The sequence below is a fragment of the Pygoscelis adeliae genome, unplaced genomic scaffold (genome assembly GCF_000699105.1).
Source record: "Pygoscelis adeliae isolate BGI_AS28 unplaced genomic scaffold, ASM69910v1 Scaffold100, whole genome shotgun sequence".
Lineage (NCBI taxonomy): Eukaryota > Metazoa > Chordata > Aves > Sphenisciformes > Spheniscidae > Pygoscelis > Pygoscelis adeliae.
The window spans coordinates 2,732,748-2,748,103 of NW_008824034.1; the positions used below are offsets into that span (position 1 = coordinate 2,732,748).

At 43.8% G+C, this 15,356-nt stretch overlaps 1 protein-coding gene across 1 annotated transcript in view; it reads left to right on the top strand.

Annotated features, from left to right (window-relative positions):
• The window catches only part of IL1RAPL2 (interleukin 1 receptor accessory protein-like 2), a 391,710-nt gene that overhangs the window by 347,816 nt on the left and 28,538 nt on the right, over nucleotides 1-15,356 (top strand). The gene's annotated exons all lie outside the window — the stretch shown is intronic.

Below are 15,356 nucleotides of genomic sequence, written 5' to 3' on the forward strand. Positions count from 1 at the left end.
GATATTTTTGACTGAGCTAAAATGGGTCACATCATGCTCTGGAGTGACTTGTGCTTCTGGTGTTTCTCTCAGTTACCGCAGCCCGTATTTCATAGGTTGAGGGACGTATTAAACAACTGTGCAAAAACCCACCTTCCCTTTACAGGGGGGTAAACGAAGAAAGAGACCGAGGGAGGGAGGCTGGGCATGTCTGTATGGATGGATACAAACCATCAGGTGTCTGTGGTACCCGCTGCAGCTGGGTGCAGCTTTGTTGCAGCCCGCCAGCCGTTGGCAAAGCTGTCAGCGCAGCAGGTGAACCCTGCTTACACTGCCAGATTCACAGATTTCACTGCACATGATCAGAGCCTCTGAACCAGGGCTGGCTTGCGCAAAAGGCAGGTGACCATCAGGGTTGGTGAACTCCCCCTGAGGTTGGTAAACAACCCCCCTGAAGCGCTTCAGGGTGGCCAGGAACTGAAGGAAAAACACAGACAAAAGCAGGCCGGCAACCTTCAGTGGGACCATTCACACTCCTTTGATTGCTTTTGGGTTTGAGGTTACATAAACTTTGTCTTCATTTAGTCCAAAGTGAAGTTCCTTTCTGTGAAATAGCCTTTCCCCAGGTGCTGGTGAAGCTCGTGGCCTCAAATTAGGAGGACGTGCTACTCTGTGGCTCTTCATTTGTTTCTCTGCACAGTAGTGCATGTCACCCTGGCTTTTACTTCATTTCCATTTGAGTAAGCAAAAAGCACCATCATATAGGCTCTGAGCAGCTTGCAGATGATTCGACATGACAAAAGCAAAGTGCAGGGTGCCAGCAATCAGTTGCTCCCACAAACTGTCTGTCACATTGTCCTCTTCTTTGCATCTAAAGCCAACCAAAAAAGTGGGCCAGGCACTATCAGGGAGCGAGGCTGGTTGGGACCCTATGGGTCCTGCAGACCCCTTCTCCCGGTGAGGCAGGCCTACTTTAGCAGTGATTGTGCACGGTGGGGCTGAGGTTTCTTTAACCCCCTAAGAAAAGCCATGTTATCTCGAGTGCCTGCCAAGTGTGGTGGCAGCACAGGTAGCCCAGGGTCCATGGGCTGGGCAGTGCTAGCTGTGAAGACGGGAGGCAGGAGATGCGGGCTGGACCGAGGACCGTCCACCACCCCAGGCTCCTCCGAGCTTGTGGACACCAGAGGCGGGGGTGCCAGCCCGATGGGGCAAGCATGCTGCTGCCATTGCATGGCTAATCCTGCCAGGCAGTGACATCTGGGTTCCCCTGGCTGTATCTTCCCTTGCAGGCCCAGCACAGAGCAAGTGCACTGCCAGCCATGTGTTTGCATTTCCATTGGCAAGTGGGGCAGATTTTACTTCCCTTTTTCTCCTATGAAACTACACCTTGCTGTCACCTTTCTCCAGCAGCTGAAGAGAAACCCTCCCCAGCCAGCCTCTCTGGGGAACCCTGGCCTCTGTTAATACTACCCATTGCACTGCTGAAATTGAACTTGAGACTATTTTGGTGAAGAACAAGCAAGGACCTCCACTGTAACAGCCCTGTACCTTGGGAACGGCAGCACTGCTGTTCAGGCACGGCAGGCGTAGTGCTGGGGTGGCCGTGCTAGGAGCCCTCCTGTCACATCTTTAGGGAGGCCACAACCTGTCACTTGTACTCTTCCAGCTGGGTCTTTCACTGCCCAAAAGGCTCATTCCCTGTCCCCTCACGTTCTGTGCCAGACATAAGGGAAACATTTGCCTATGCTGAGGTTTAATTTCTCCTTTTGTTGAAATGCCCTTTTACTAGTCTCCCATTTGAAGCCACCTCTCTGAAGCAGTCTTCTGAAAGGGAGATTGCTCTTTGCCTTCCACAGCTGTCCCCAGAAAGCTGCTACCTACACTCTAATCTCAGCAAACACAGCACTATGTGTACTGCTGTCAGGTAACTTCACAGGGCAGTGGCTGGTAACTCTGGAGTGTGGCAGATTGCTCCTCAGGGCTCTGAAAGAGAGTTAGGCTGTACCTTTATGTTGGTGGGGGCAAGGGCTCTCTGGGAAGGTCAGCAGCTCCAACAGAAAATTTGTAGGGGTCAGTGTATCTAAAAAGGCTGAAAAACTAGTGCTACAGGAGTCAGTACAGAAGTATTTAATGTCTTTTCTGTCTGTTGGGAAAGTGAGAAACATTCAGCAACTCATTGGAAAAGAAACAAAAAAACCCCAACTTGTTAGCAAATAGAGCTATGTTTCTGTGTGGAGCTCACTTTTAAAGTGGGTTTCATTAGGGGGACTTAAAGGGGATGGGAGTGATTGGATAGCTAATTTGTTCGGCATTTGGGAATAGTGAGTATTATTTGGTCTGTTTGGCTGATAACTACCCAAGGGAGCCTATTTTTCAGCACGCTGTGAGGCACGAAGTACAATGTTCTGCAGGGGTCTGTGCTCGTTCTCTGAGCCAGGCTGTGAGCTTATCGTTAGTGGGAAATGAGAAATGACACAGGTACAGGTAGCACAGAGCACAAATCTGTCCTAGCCTTCCCAAGGGAGTGCTGCTTTGAGGCTCCCCTCAACAAACCTCGAGTCAGCCCTGTTCCCCATGACCAGAGCCGACAGCATCCTTCCTTTACCTGTGAAGATTCACCCTCTTTCCTCACTGCCCCAGCTCCCCCGCTCTTTAGGCAACCCTGCCCACAGTTTGAGTTTTGCAGTGTGGGAGGGATTTTTCAGATGCTACATCCAGCCCCATCTCCCTCCAGGCAGGCTTCCCGTCGAAGACGAGTCCACCTGGCAGAGCTAAGAAGTGTATCTTGCCCATTATCTGTACAACTCAGCAGAGGGAAATGTTGCTGAGAAATACTAGGCTGAAGTGCAGCGGCAGCATATAAGGCAAAATATTAGAGGCCTCCAGTGAAATCCCAAAGTACATAAACCATACCCAAGAAAAGCAGCTTTCTATCCATCACCGAGTCAGCACAGATGTAGTGGTGGAGATTCAGACTTTAGGAAGGCTGAGACTCTGGAGCTGAGGGTTGAGGGGAAGAGAGTTCAGTCAAGACGATTCCTGACAAACTGACCTGAGTTAGTGTCTCTTTCTGAGCCCTAGCCCAAGGAAGAATGAATCAGCTAAGAAAATAATTATGTTTTTGACAGAGAAATGAAGGAAATTAGTTCAGACACATTGGTTCTCAACAAGGTAACACAGAAGATAATTATCCAAACAGAGGGAAAATTTTACCCGACCTTTTCTGTCTCTCATACTCAGCAGAGTCAGCAGAGTAAGACCTAGGGAAAAACCTCTCCGACTTCAAAGTGCAACAGCCCCCTCAAGGCAGCTAACAACTCTTTACAGGTATCACCCAGCGCTGGGTACCCTCTGCCGGTATTCCTCTGGGTGTTGGAGTGGGAAATAACAGCGAAGCGCTGCCACATTCATGTCGCCCTGTGCATGGAGCAATAGTGGCTTTCCTGAATTTGAAAATCCATTCTGGGCTACAGCAGGTTTTTTCTGTTGTCTATTGTATTTTGTGTCTATTTTGTATTGCTACATGAGCTTTTGAGAACATATGCAGCATCCCTTTAAATATCCTTAAAAGAAACAATCACAAGACTTTCAGGGCAGGTGTTTGCCTCAGCCTGTTATCAGCTGCAGGCAGAGCTTTAGTGCTCTGCAAGGTAGCAGAGGCACATCTCTAAAGGCCAATCCTTTGGTCTTGCTCCTGCACATCTGTGTGTGATTAGACCATCACACTTCCAGATGATCACAATTACCTGGGTCCTTGCTTCATTTTGGATGGTGGCAGGAGCTTTCCCAAGGGAGGAAAGAGCAAGTCTGTAACCTTCTCTGGTTAATTCAGAGGTGAAGGCCACATAAAGGTTTCTGGCACTAGAAAAAAGCTCAAATAACAGTCTTGACACTGAAGTGGCCATGGTTTCACATTAGATCTAGCAGGGAGCGGCTTAATTTCCTTCTCGGCACTAGCACAGCTAAGAAAAGAGATAAGCAATAAAGAAGAGCAAAGCTTTTCTCTCAGGAGGTTTTTTTTAGGATCCTGCTCTGAGCTCCTAAGATACTGCCTTATATCCAAACACCACTGTGGGCAAAACACAAGGTGGGGTATTCTGAGGCTCCAGGACTGTATGAAATCAAAGTTGCTTTCTATGGGAGCCATCTTTGTGTGCCGAGTGCTCTTGCACGGCTGCTCGTAGCGTGCTGGTGTAAAGGGCAGGCTTGAGCTCTTACTTGGGCCAGACAGTAAGCTCACTCATGCTTTGCCTGCTGTGCGTAACAGGACTGACAGCCCTGTCCACATGGTAGAGGGAGGGCTCCTATTTCCTGATTCCTCTTTATTTTAGAATAGCAAATGGCTTTTTTAAGATCAACCACGTAGGTTCACCCTAAATTCTCAGGAGGTTGCTCTGAATTAACTTATAATATGGCTCTCCCAAATGGAAGGAGTTCACGCTGAGTTCTCCACAGGAGGGCAATATAGCTTCCATCTTCTCAATATATTTCAGATTTAAATTCATAACGTCTTCTTGTAAGTCTTGAGAAGACATGACATCCCTCCCCCCAAGAGGTGGGGGGCGGGGGTGGAGGTGAAGGTCTTTCATTTATTTATTTATTTATTATTATGGTTTGGGGTTTTTATTCATTCAAAAAGGTTCCTCTCTAGCTATATGGAGTCTGTGCCCAGATTTTTGGGGCACAATGTTTTAACCCACAGATGAACTTCAAGGCTCAGTTCCTTGCCAAGGAAGTGGCTGACTGATTGCCAACCTGTGTCTGGCAGAAATACTCATTCTTTCATTTTAAGGTGGAGGATCTGGTTTCTTATCCTTGCATTTGCTTTCCATATCACACTGAAGTCTGAGGATCTCTTGCTCTGAGCCCACATTCCTCTTCAGTATGACTTGTTTGTGCCATTTGCCCTAGCTGTGGAGAATCCACAGCCAGGCGATGTGGCCACCTGGGAAATCCCCAAGGCAATGGGACCACCTTAGGGTGAATCTGTGCTCCCCTCTTTCCCAGTGTAGTCCCACAGGCACACAAGATGCGGGCTTTGCTGCATCCTGTGCTGGTGGCAAGTAGGCTAAAGCTGGTACCGTCCAGAGAGGTCTGTATCTATATCTTACTCTGGTGACAGTTGCCCCTCTTCAAACCTGAAACAGGAGTCCTCAAAAGCTGTCCCCTGCTCCTCTGATGCTGTGAGCCAAAGGCAATATTACCCTCCTTCAACAGTGCTCTGCTGTGATCTGGAGAAGGCCAGTGTTAGTCCTTGCAGAGACATCTTTCCTTCCCTGTTTACCCAGCAGAGTTTTATGATGATTTCCCTGCTAAGTCTTCAAATTCCCACTCTTCCGCGAGCACGTGATGTCTCATCACCGTGAATTTGAACAGGGTAGTTCCCCTTTGCAGAAGTTTCTGCTTGGGGCAGCAAAGTTTTTTTTTTATTTTTGGAGCGGTTTTAATCATTGTCAATCAGCAGTGTTCAGAATGAGGGTGAAATAAGAGGATTTGGGGAAGGTGAAACCACAGGCTGTGCCTTCACTGTGTGTAAAGATCCAGGGAAAAAAACATGATGGGGCAGGATTTAGGATTTCTGAGTTACAGACTTCATGGTTTGGCACTCACCATGGGAAAATTGAGATTATTAGACTCCTGTGCAACTAAAACTACATTTAACATGTGGTTAATGTGAATGCTACCAACTGAATGCAAGGCCAAGAGGCTTAGGGGAAATCTGAGTCCTCACTGCTAATAGGTTTAGGGCAATTAGTCTATTGACTTCTGTAAATCACATCTGTCAGAGACGTGGCACTTACCTGAACTGATAGATTATGGCTCAAATTACTGAGCACAAGGGGATGCCACTGTATCTCTTTAGGAAGGAGTAGTTTTAACTCTGAGAAGTTGTCTGAATTTATAAAATTTCTCATGACCCTTAAGTGCTTGCTAAATTCTTGCAGCCAAGATACAAGTCACTGTTTTAGGTCTTGTATCTTGGTTGAAAGATTCTTAACTCAAGGTTCTGAGGGGGGGAAAAAAAAAAACAGAAAAAAAATGATGTAAAACAGTGAGTTTTCTGTGTGATTGACTTTTTTTTTAAATACTATCTACCTTAATGCTACTTGCCTTTTTTTTTTAACAGTAAGAAGGGCAAATAAAAATGTTTCCTTTAATTTTGACAAATTAGAAGAGGTTAAACTTCCCTGTAAATTCTTTATTGGACAACTGATGAACAATATTGATTAACTCAATAAGCAAAATACAGGTTGTATTTATTGAACTATGTTTTGCTTTCCTACTCTCCCTGAATGTTATCTCTAAATTTAAGTAAATAATAAATGGGAATTATTTACTGGAGTTAGCTTGGAAAAAATGTTGCTCTGTGGCTGTTGTTTTTCTTTTTGAATCTTTTTCGTAGATACAATCTTTATTTAAAACTCACTATTGCCCCTACTCAGCATAGCACTTAAATACGTGCTTAAATTTAATCAACAGGGAACCCTCTCCCTATTCAGCAAAATGTTTGAGCATTTGCTGAGTTTTAAGCACGTCAGTCAGTTGTAGATTCTCATTTAAGTACAAGCTGACCTTGGTAGCTGCGTCCCTGTTGGTCCCTTTGTGCAGGGGAAGTGGGAACTTGCATCATCTTATCACGAGCCATGACAAGTCCTGTCCCCTGTGGATGAGAGGCCACCTGCATAACTGAGGCCAAGTGAGGTGACAGTTGTGGTTACATTCATTATCAGAGGTGATTGACATCTGTCTCTCCATCGCCCTGACCAGGACCCGGCACTGCATTTGATTTATTTTAGGAAGGCTATGAAAGCTGGAGAAATAAGAAGGTTGCAGCCTCTTGTGTCTGGCCCCTTTTCTTAGCCCTCCCATCCCATTCTCCTGCACTGTGTCAGCAACATGGCAGCAGAGAAAGGAAAGCACTTAGCTAACATCAAAATATGTACATAAGGCGATATTCTGGACCTTGTTAACCACACTAACATTTCTGGCCCCACATGCCTGCTGCAGGGCACTATGGAGATACTAACAAGCTGTTCAGGGAGAATTAGGTTTTTCATTAACATCTTTGTACAAAACTGATGTCATGGTCTGTTTGGATCTTTCAAATTTACAGGACAATGTACTCTGTGATTTAAACTTTATTTCATGAGCTAATTAAGAAATATAATAAACAAACATGACAAATGGGCTCAGTCCCCTTTTGACCAGGCTAGTCTATCACGTGAATTTACTTATTCACCATTCAAGTCATAAGGCTTCAGAACTTACAACCCATAACTCTTAATATCGTGCACCTATGAGCAAAAGAAGAGAATTAGTTACCTAGCCGACAGTGAGAGTGCTCATCCTTCCTCCTCCATCAAGTTGCGGTTGTCCCCTGTGTCACACCGGGAAGCATGAAAGCCTCAGCAGTCCAGCTGCTGCTGGATCCGCTTCAAAAGCTTTTTGGGAAACTGGTGTTTTATACACTCCAGCTTGGAGGTTTGGTCTATACCATTTCCGTAAGTTAGTGAGTTCTGAGGAAACTACCAGACAAAAGATACTGGCTGCTGGAGACAGCAATTTGTGGGTGATAATGAGGCACAATGGCCCTTTAGCTCTGTCTGGCCACCTGTCCTGCCTACATGGTGCTCTTGCTTTGACCTAATGGCGCTGCTCCCAGCGCACATCAGGCCTTAGCATGAGCTGGGTTAGCCAAAATCTAAGCAGGAGTTGAGTGAACAGTCACAAACTGAGTATGAAAATACCCCGATTGACTCCTTAGTTGCAAGCATACATTTATTTCAGAGTCTCACCTTTTTAATAGGGCAGGACATCCATAGCATGAAGCATAAGTTCACATTTGCTTTGTGCTTTCTAAGTGAAGAAGAATTATCCATTCTATAGTAATTATCCATTCTATAGTAATTGTCCTAAGAAGTTCAATCATTTGTTTAAAAATCAACCCAGAAGTTGGAAGAGGTTTAGCGTAATTCTTTCAGTCTGTTGCAGCCTGCAGCTAGTTTCCTTAGCAACCTTGAATGTACCCTCCGCGTGCTAAATGGGAACTCGCTAAGACGTACAACTGGATACCCATTACTGGATACTCATGTGAGTAAGGTTCAGAATTTGGCCACATTGATGGAAGCACATCTTGGTTAGGTTGGTCCCTCCATGTACTTTCTTCACATGAAGCCAGATTACTCTCTAGAAAGAGATGCTGGATTTCATCCTCTTGCTCTCCTGAGAGAAAAGATCAAGGAAACTGAACTGTAAGACATGAATGTCCATAGAAAATTTTATGCAGGGGCAAGTTGGAGAGTTGGAAAGTCCTGAAGCTGGTAAAAAGCAGCAATGTGTGGGGTAGGACTCTACCTTCCCTTTGAGCCAACAGATCTCTGGGAGGAGACAGGAGCATCTCTTCCTGGTCCATCTCATTGTAGCTCAAACAGTTGGTTGTTCCCCTTCTCACCATGGGACAGTGATCTAAGGAAGCGAATGTCCCTCTGAATAATTTTTCCCTTCCTGCTCTTCTCTCGGAGCAACACACCTGTGTGTTGCCACCTATTTTGGCCGTGCTAAAAGCGATACCAGAGTAGAGAGAGATGATTGCTGTGACAGCATGGGGCCATACCCATGCCCTGGCCATAGCGAGATGATTTGTTCCATCTCACTCCCTGCTTAGTTTACCTTAGTCTGGATTTCACCACTCTGTTGCTGTTGGGCTGCCCCAGCCCTTGGAACCCTACCACCAAGAGGACGTTTTTTAAGTACCTACCGGGCATTTCTCTTAAATAATATTTCTGTGCCTCAAAATGCACAGAAATGAGATTTTCAGAAGCACCTCAGCATTGAGCACAAGTTAAAGTCAGCACAAGGCAGCTGTCAAGCTGCTTCTGGAAATCCCACTAAGCATCTGTCTTCATTGAAGGTGAATAACTGAAAAGCTAAAATCCTTGACTTTCAGTTACACCTGAGCTCTCAATGATTAAGACTTCAAATTCTGACCCCAAGGCAGTTCTGAAAATGTGATAAAGGGTTTTACAGGATTTAGGTGAGGTTTACTTTGGCACGGGGGGAGGGAGGGAAGAGAGGGCGGGGGTTGGGATGTTTTTCTGGGTGTGTTTTTGAAAGAAATTTGCTCTAGGAAATTTTGCCTTGATTGATTCATTTTTGGAACATCTGATAAATTTTTGCCAGCAACATTTCAGCCTTGTGTGTATTGTATTTTTGTTTTGTTTTTCTCTTTTTGTGAGAGTCATGGTCAATAGCCAAGCCTACAAGCAGCACTTGCAGTGGGTCATGATTGTATTGTTTAAATTAGAAATGGTTGGGGCTGTATGGAATGACAGCAAATGCATTGACTTATGTTCTTGGCAACTTACTGTCTAGAGGCTTAGTTGCTTTGTTTCATGTTTGGGGTTTTGCTGCTTGCTGTTAGTCAGTGTTATGTTTATGCTACTTTTTATACACGCCATTTGCTCGCTTGAGTGAGACAGAAAAGCACAAATATCTCATGGCCATGTGTTTTGTGATGTCTCAGGGCATAAGAAATAAGAGCAGAGCAAGAAAGAAAGTTAAAATTAAGACCATAAACTACAGAGGACAAAACAAGACCTAAAGATCTTTTGCATTTTTCTTGTCAAAGTTTTTACTGGGCTCTTTCTTATTGCCAAAAACTTGCATTAGTCAAAAAGTTCTTGTGTGAGCGAAGAGCCAACTTAATGTATGTCACGTACCGCCACCATTTATTTTTCCTGCCTATCAGTACAGCTACCAGAATATTATTTTAGTGGCTAGCACTATATATAAACTCTGTTTCTTTGTAGAAACTTGGAGAATAAAACAATCTAGAAAAAAAAAATATATATATGTGTGTATGTGTGTGTGTGTTTTTAAATGCTCTTATACTGATTTGAAATGTCTGGAAGCTAGTTAGGTTTGATTTCACTACACATTTATCTTATTAAAGCAATTATTATCACTACCCAAAGCAGGTTTCTTAATTTTATTTAAAATGCTTTTGGTTCATTAGTTCCTGGCTGATCTTTAATTATCCAAATGTTTGGAAGGATCATATCCAGTCATGAATCTACTGGCTGCTGGAACAGAGTTTTGAAACATTATAGAATTTTCTGTAAATTTTTTTTTTTTTTTGGTCAGAGAAAATAATTTGTTTTGAGTATGTTTTATCTTCACTGGATCCAATAATGCTCAAACTAGTCACTGAACTCCATGAGACTTTTACCTAAATAAGGGTAACATGGTTTAGCACACAGCTAGGCTTGTATTGTGTACAATAGCCAAGTGAAAGAAGAGGAAAAAGAAGCCCAGGTAATTAGCACTGACTTTATAAATCTCATAGTACTAAACAAAACATGGAACCTTTGATCAAGTAATGCTGGGAAATGGCCAGGGAAAAATAAAGGAGGGAGGTGTTAATGTACCTGAGGTTTTTGTGGGGTTTTGTAGCTTTGTCTAAATTCAGTGGTGGATAAATCTGTGAAGAGTTTCAGTGCCACCTTAGCAGATTATAGGAACAGATGCTGAAGACCCTGATGTTGTGAAGTGGTACTGCAGTCCCTTGATCTGTGCTGAGAGGGGACTGGGAGACACAGGTGATCAGCTGTGCTGGGTGACATGAGCAAAACCCAAGCATATCCTCAGCTGCCTCTGCCAAATGCCTCCTGACTTCTTTAGGAGGTCATCCTATTGCGGATGAGCCCTAGACCACTGCCTAGGTCAGCTGCAGGATTTGGCTCTCAGATTCCAAGAGTGGCCTTGAGTGGGCACCATTTGCTACCGTTGCCATCCTCACATTCCTGGCAGCAGCTCAGCCCAACATTCAGCATCAGCCAGCTGAGCCAAACCAAACCCATGGTTTGGCTTGGGCTGCACCACCTTAGCGTGCTTCTGGGTTCTGCCCGTTATTGCTGAGCATAAGAGAATAGCTAAGAGGATGTTCTTGCAAGGGACTTAGAGAAAATTGACATCCTCTGCAAACTGGATAGGAGCTACCACACACAGAGATTGTTTTTCATGAGTCAAGGTCTGTGTTGCCCCTGGCATTTGTTTTGTGGATAAATTGCAGGCATAAGCTCTGTCTCCCATATCTTCTTATCCAGGATGTCTTTCTGAAGGAAAAGGTTGTATACAATCCAGCCTGCCTGGCCAGGGGAATTTAAATCACTCTGCTCCTCTTTGGCCTGTTCCTAGCACTTGTAAAGCACATTAGAACAATAATGTTCTTGTCCGTGACATGGTGATTTGCCTTGCAAACCTCACAGCCTGGAAAGTCAGTTTTGATTCTGCAGACAGCCTGTAGAATACACTTACTGAGATGTGAGAAGTAACCTGCCTTTCTTGTCCTCTGTCTCAGCAAACTGAAGAAACAAAGCCCATGAAGTGCCTGCATAACATCTGCATGTGTCAAGAGTGGGAAGCTGCTCCTTTGCAAACACTTCTCTCTGTCAGTCTTATAGGGAGACACAGGCACCATTATCAGAGAGGAGCTACATGATGCATATGCATCAGTAAGAGAGACTTGGAGTGATGGAATGATTTTTTGGTGGCAGCAGTGCACTTGACTTCCCTTCTATGTGTATACAGCATCCAGCCCTGAAATAGATAAAAGCAATGATATTACAGTCAATGATATTAACACCCAGGTGGAGCTGAAGATGTAAATCCAGCTAGCAACGTGTGCAGGATTGACTTTTGATGTTGCTTGGTACAAAAGGAGATCTTGCTTTGGCACTTTTAGTCAGTTCTGCCACTAGCTTGGAAGGATCATCTGCTTCAATTCAGGCTTGTTGAGACCGTTGTTGTATCTGGCACAAAAATGTGAAACAATTGGAAAAAACACTAATGTTTCAAGCCATAGGAAAAAAAAAGCACCCAAGGATTCACACATGACTTTGGCTGTTTGATGGGGTTGCTCTGGGATGATTTGCTCCGGGAGTGAAAGCCTGATTTGCTGGAAGAACAGAGCACTAGCAGAATGTGGACCTTAGAGAATATGGACTCTGTGTTGCACCCTTGAATGGATGCTCGCAAATAAGCCACAAAATACACCTACTTGTGCAAAATGAGTGAAAAAGAACAAATTATCAATCCGCATTTTCAAAAAATACCCTGAAAAAATGCCATGGCATAAGCCAGATCTTATGATCTGTGAGCAGCTTTTGTCTTCTGTGCTGGTCAGCCGTCTAGCCTTGGCATTTAAGTTTTTAAAAGACTGAATAACTTTTAGGTATTTTAAGCTTCATTTACTTGAGGCTTGGAGCATGCTTCATTCAAGAGAGACTGCACTGCAGGATTTGTCGTTCTCTTTCAAAGCATGTCAGACCCCCAGTAAGCACATTCAGAATCATGCCTGGCTAAATTCTTTCGCAGACCCTTTTTCCATCCTTAGCCAGTACTCCTACCGCCGTCAGGCAGCTATTTTGCTTGAATAATTGCATTTCTCTGGAATTCTCATTTTCAGGAAAAAAATTCCTAAAATGTATGGTAGAGTTCTCGCAGATTTAATGTGAAAACGGTCAGGTGAAAAATGTACAATAAGATTTAGCAATAAAAGTCATTCCTGTTGCCAGCGGTTGTGTTTTATCAGCTGAGAGTTTGCAACAAGCGTGCCTGATTGACAGAGTAGGGAAAAAAGCTAAAGCAGAGACTTTTGCTGGAACCTGAGTCTTTACTGTAACAAGGTGACCCCAGAAAAGCAGTAGACTCAGTGATGTCTACAAGCAGGCTTTTCTACTTTCTTCCCTTGTTTCTTAAAGCATTCTCTTAAGTGTTGAAACATTAGAAATCTCACTTATCATTTTCTCTGTTTCCCAGCAAATTATTTTATTAATTAAAATTGCAGCTGAAATGTCTATCTGATTTAAACAGAAACCATTTATAAATGGAAAACTTTTAGGATGCCATTCATTCTGCGAACTTTGATGTTGTTAATTAAATGATGCAAGGGGAATTTTTCTTAATAAGAACAGTTAGTAGTGGAACTACTTAGTGTCATGCAGAATAGCAGTAATGATATGCAAAAGTTTGGGCCTTGCACAAGATGAGTTGTTGGAGTTGCAAGTTGCCTGTTAGTTCCTTCTGCCCAGAACTGTGACTCAGTGTGATACCACATGGCTTGAAGCCAGCCCCCAAATCAGGACCTGCAAAGGGCACTTTCCATGCTTAGTGCCTGTTTCTCCCCATATTCAAGGGTATGTTTAGGAACTGGGGAATTCAGCTGCAGTTTTAGGGTCTCAGTACCTGGGGGGGAAATGCAGTGAGACATGCCGTGTTCTTTTCTGGATGGGAATTGGTTGGAGTTCCCTGAAAACCAGTAGTAATGGGTTACTGCTGTGGCCAGCTGTGTCTTTACGTAGCAGGAGAGGGGAAACCTCTCTTCATTTCCTTATGGAGGCTTATTTAAGGAGGTAAAGTGTTTCTGCAAGGAAGAGCCAATGTTACCTTTTCTGACTTTGTCCTGCTTCCAGAGGCACAAAGAAGTGGTGAGAGTTATAAACCAGAAACTGCTTCAGAGAACTACAGAAGAGCAAGATGTCCTTACCAGCTTGAGGAGTAGAAGAACAGCGTGTGAGAGTTTGGGTTTGGATGGGACCTTGAGGTGTCATCAAGCCCCAAGCTCTTTCCACCCCAGGACAGATCAGCTCAACCCAGATGTGCATCGTTCTGCTACTGAGATAAAAATTAGTTGTTCCATGAGAAACAGTTCCTTATACCTCCCTCTGATCAGTGATGGGTTTGCAGATGAGATGGACCATGCTTTTTTTCAGGTGTGGCCAGTCCCAGACTTTGAGCTGAAAATACTAATTTGCTCTGAAGTTTGCTGTTGACGGTACTAGTTTATTCTGCTGGTTTTCCCTGGTGGCAAAGCTGAGAAATAGATCTGCCCGGGCATGTTCAGAGTGTGCAAGCCGTCACAGTAAAGGCTACTGATGCTTTATATTGGGTTTGTTTATTACAGAAGCTGTGTACCGACAACTAGTTTTTTTAGGTTTTCCTATTCGTAAAGAAAACTTCTTATTTCTTCAGATGAGATGTATTACCTCAGGATATTTATTCTGCATGTATAGAAATCTTAGACTCACCTTGGAATACTTTCATTTCTTCAGGGTTTGTTTTTTAAGTAAAAATTTGCTGGTTTGAGGAAAAGCACAGCCTGTAATATATTTTGCCTGTAACACTTAATGCCCAGCGTGGTGTGCCAGGAAAAGGGCATATACTGTCAATGCTGATAGGCCACGTCTAGCTCTTTTCTTTTTCACATTGCTACAATTGTCTTTTTCCATTAAAATCAAACATGGGCTGAGCAGCCACATGCTAGGAATCACAAAGTGGTACTTAAATAGATGCATATCATGACTCTGAGGCAAGTGGCACAAAAGACCTCACACCACACAGGCATTCAGCATGTTAGGAAAACACGAGATGGATGTAGCCAGAGGCTCCAATTCTCCCTCCAGCCCATGGAGGGCACGCAGCACCTTGCAGGGCTGGGTGAACGGGTTAGGAGCAGAAGGAAACAGACTTCTCCAATATTGTCTTGTAGTGGAATTAAATGTCTGCCTAGAAGTGTTTCTGACTCTTCATTAGTTAATGAAGTTTGGAACTTTCTTATGACGGTGGTCAATATTGTGGGATGTACAGATAACTGCGAATATCCACCCCTTCTTATATTTTGGACGTTTGAGCTGGTTGTATATAATCTGTCAGCATCAGCATGTATTCAGTGGCCAGCTGTGGTACCAGAGTTCATAGTGAATATGGAGATAATGAAAGATTCTGTAAAACATTTTCAGGATAAACATTTTCCATTTTTGTCTTTTGCTATTTGAGAAACAGAGACTGAAGTGCAGTCTTTAAACCTTTTCTTGCTGTATCCTAATGTTTCAAAAGGACTTGTAATTTTGGATCTTGACTTGGAAACATTTTAAAGGCGGCTGATTTTCAGTGGCTGGAAATGCTGCACTTCCTGACTAATCAGACTCTTTTGACATGTCTTAAATTGGGCACTGAAATAATGGATAGACAAGTGCAAGTAGTTGACTTAGGACAGCTCTGTGGGGGTTTAGGCAAAGAGGCTTTAACACACAGCTCTGATATGCTCTGAGTATGCACACAGCAAGTTATCACTGCTGAGCAGACAAGAGGTAACTGATTAAGGCACAGTAAGTCAATCACGTGAAACCATTAGCCCATGCTCAACCAAGTGATGTACTCCAAATGACTACCCCTTTTTGAAAAGTGTAGGCCTGTTCTATTTCTGTGTCGGAATAGTCTCCTGCTGGCACTGAAAATGGCTGGCATAATAAAACATTTCTTCCAAATATAGCAAAATGCATTATTTGGACTTTCCACGCTTGATCCAAGTCCTGGAA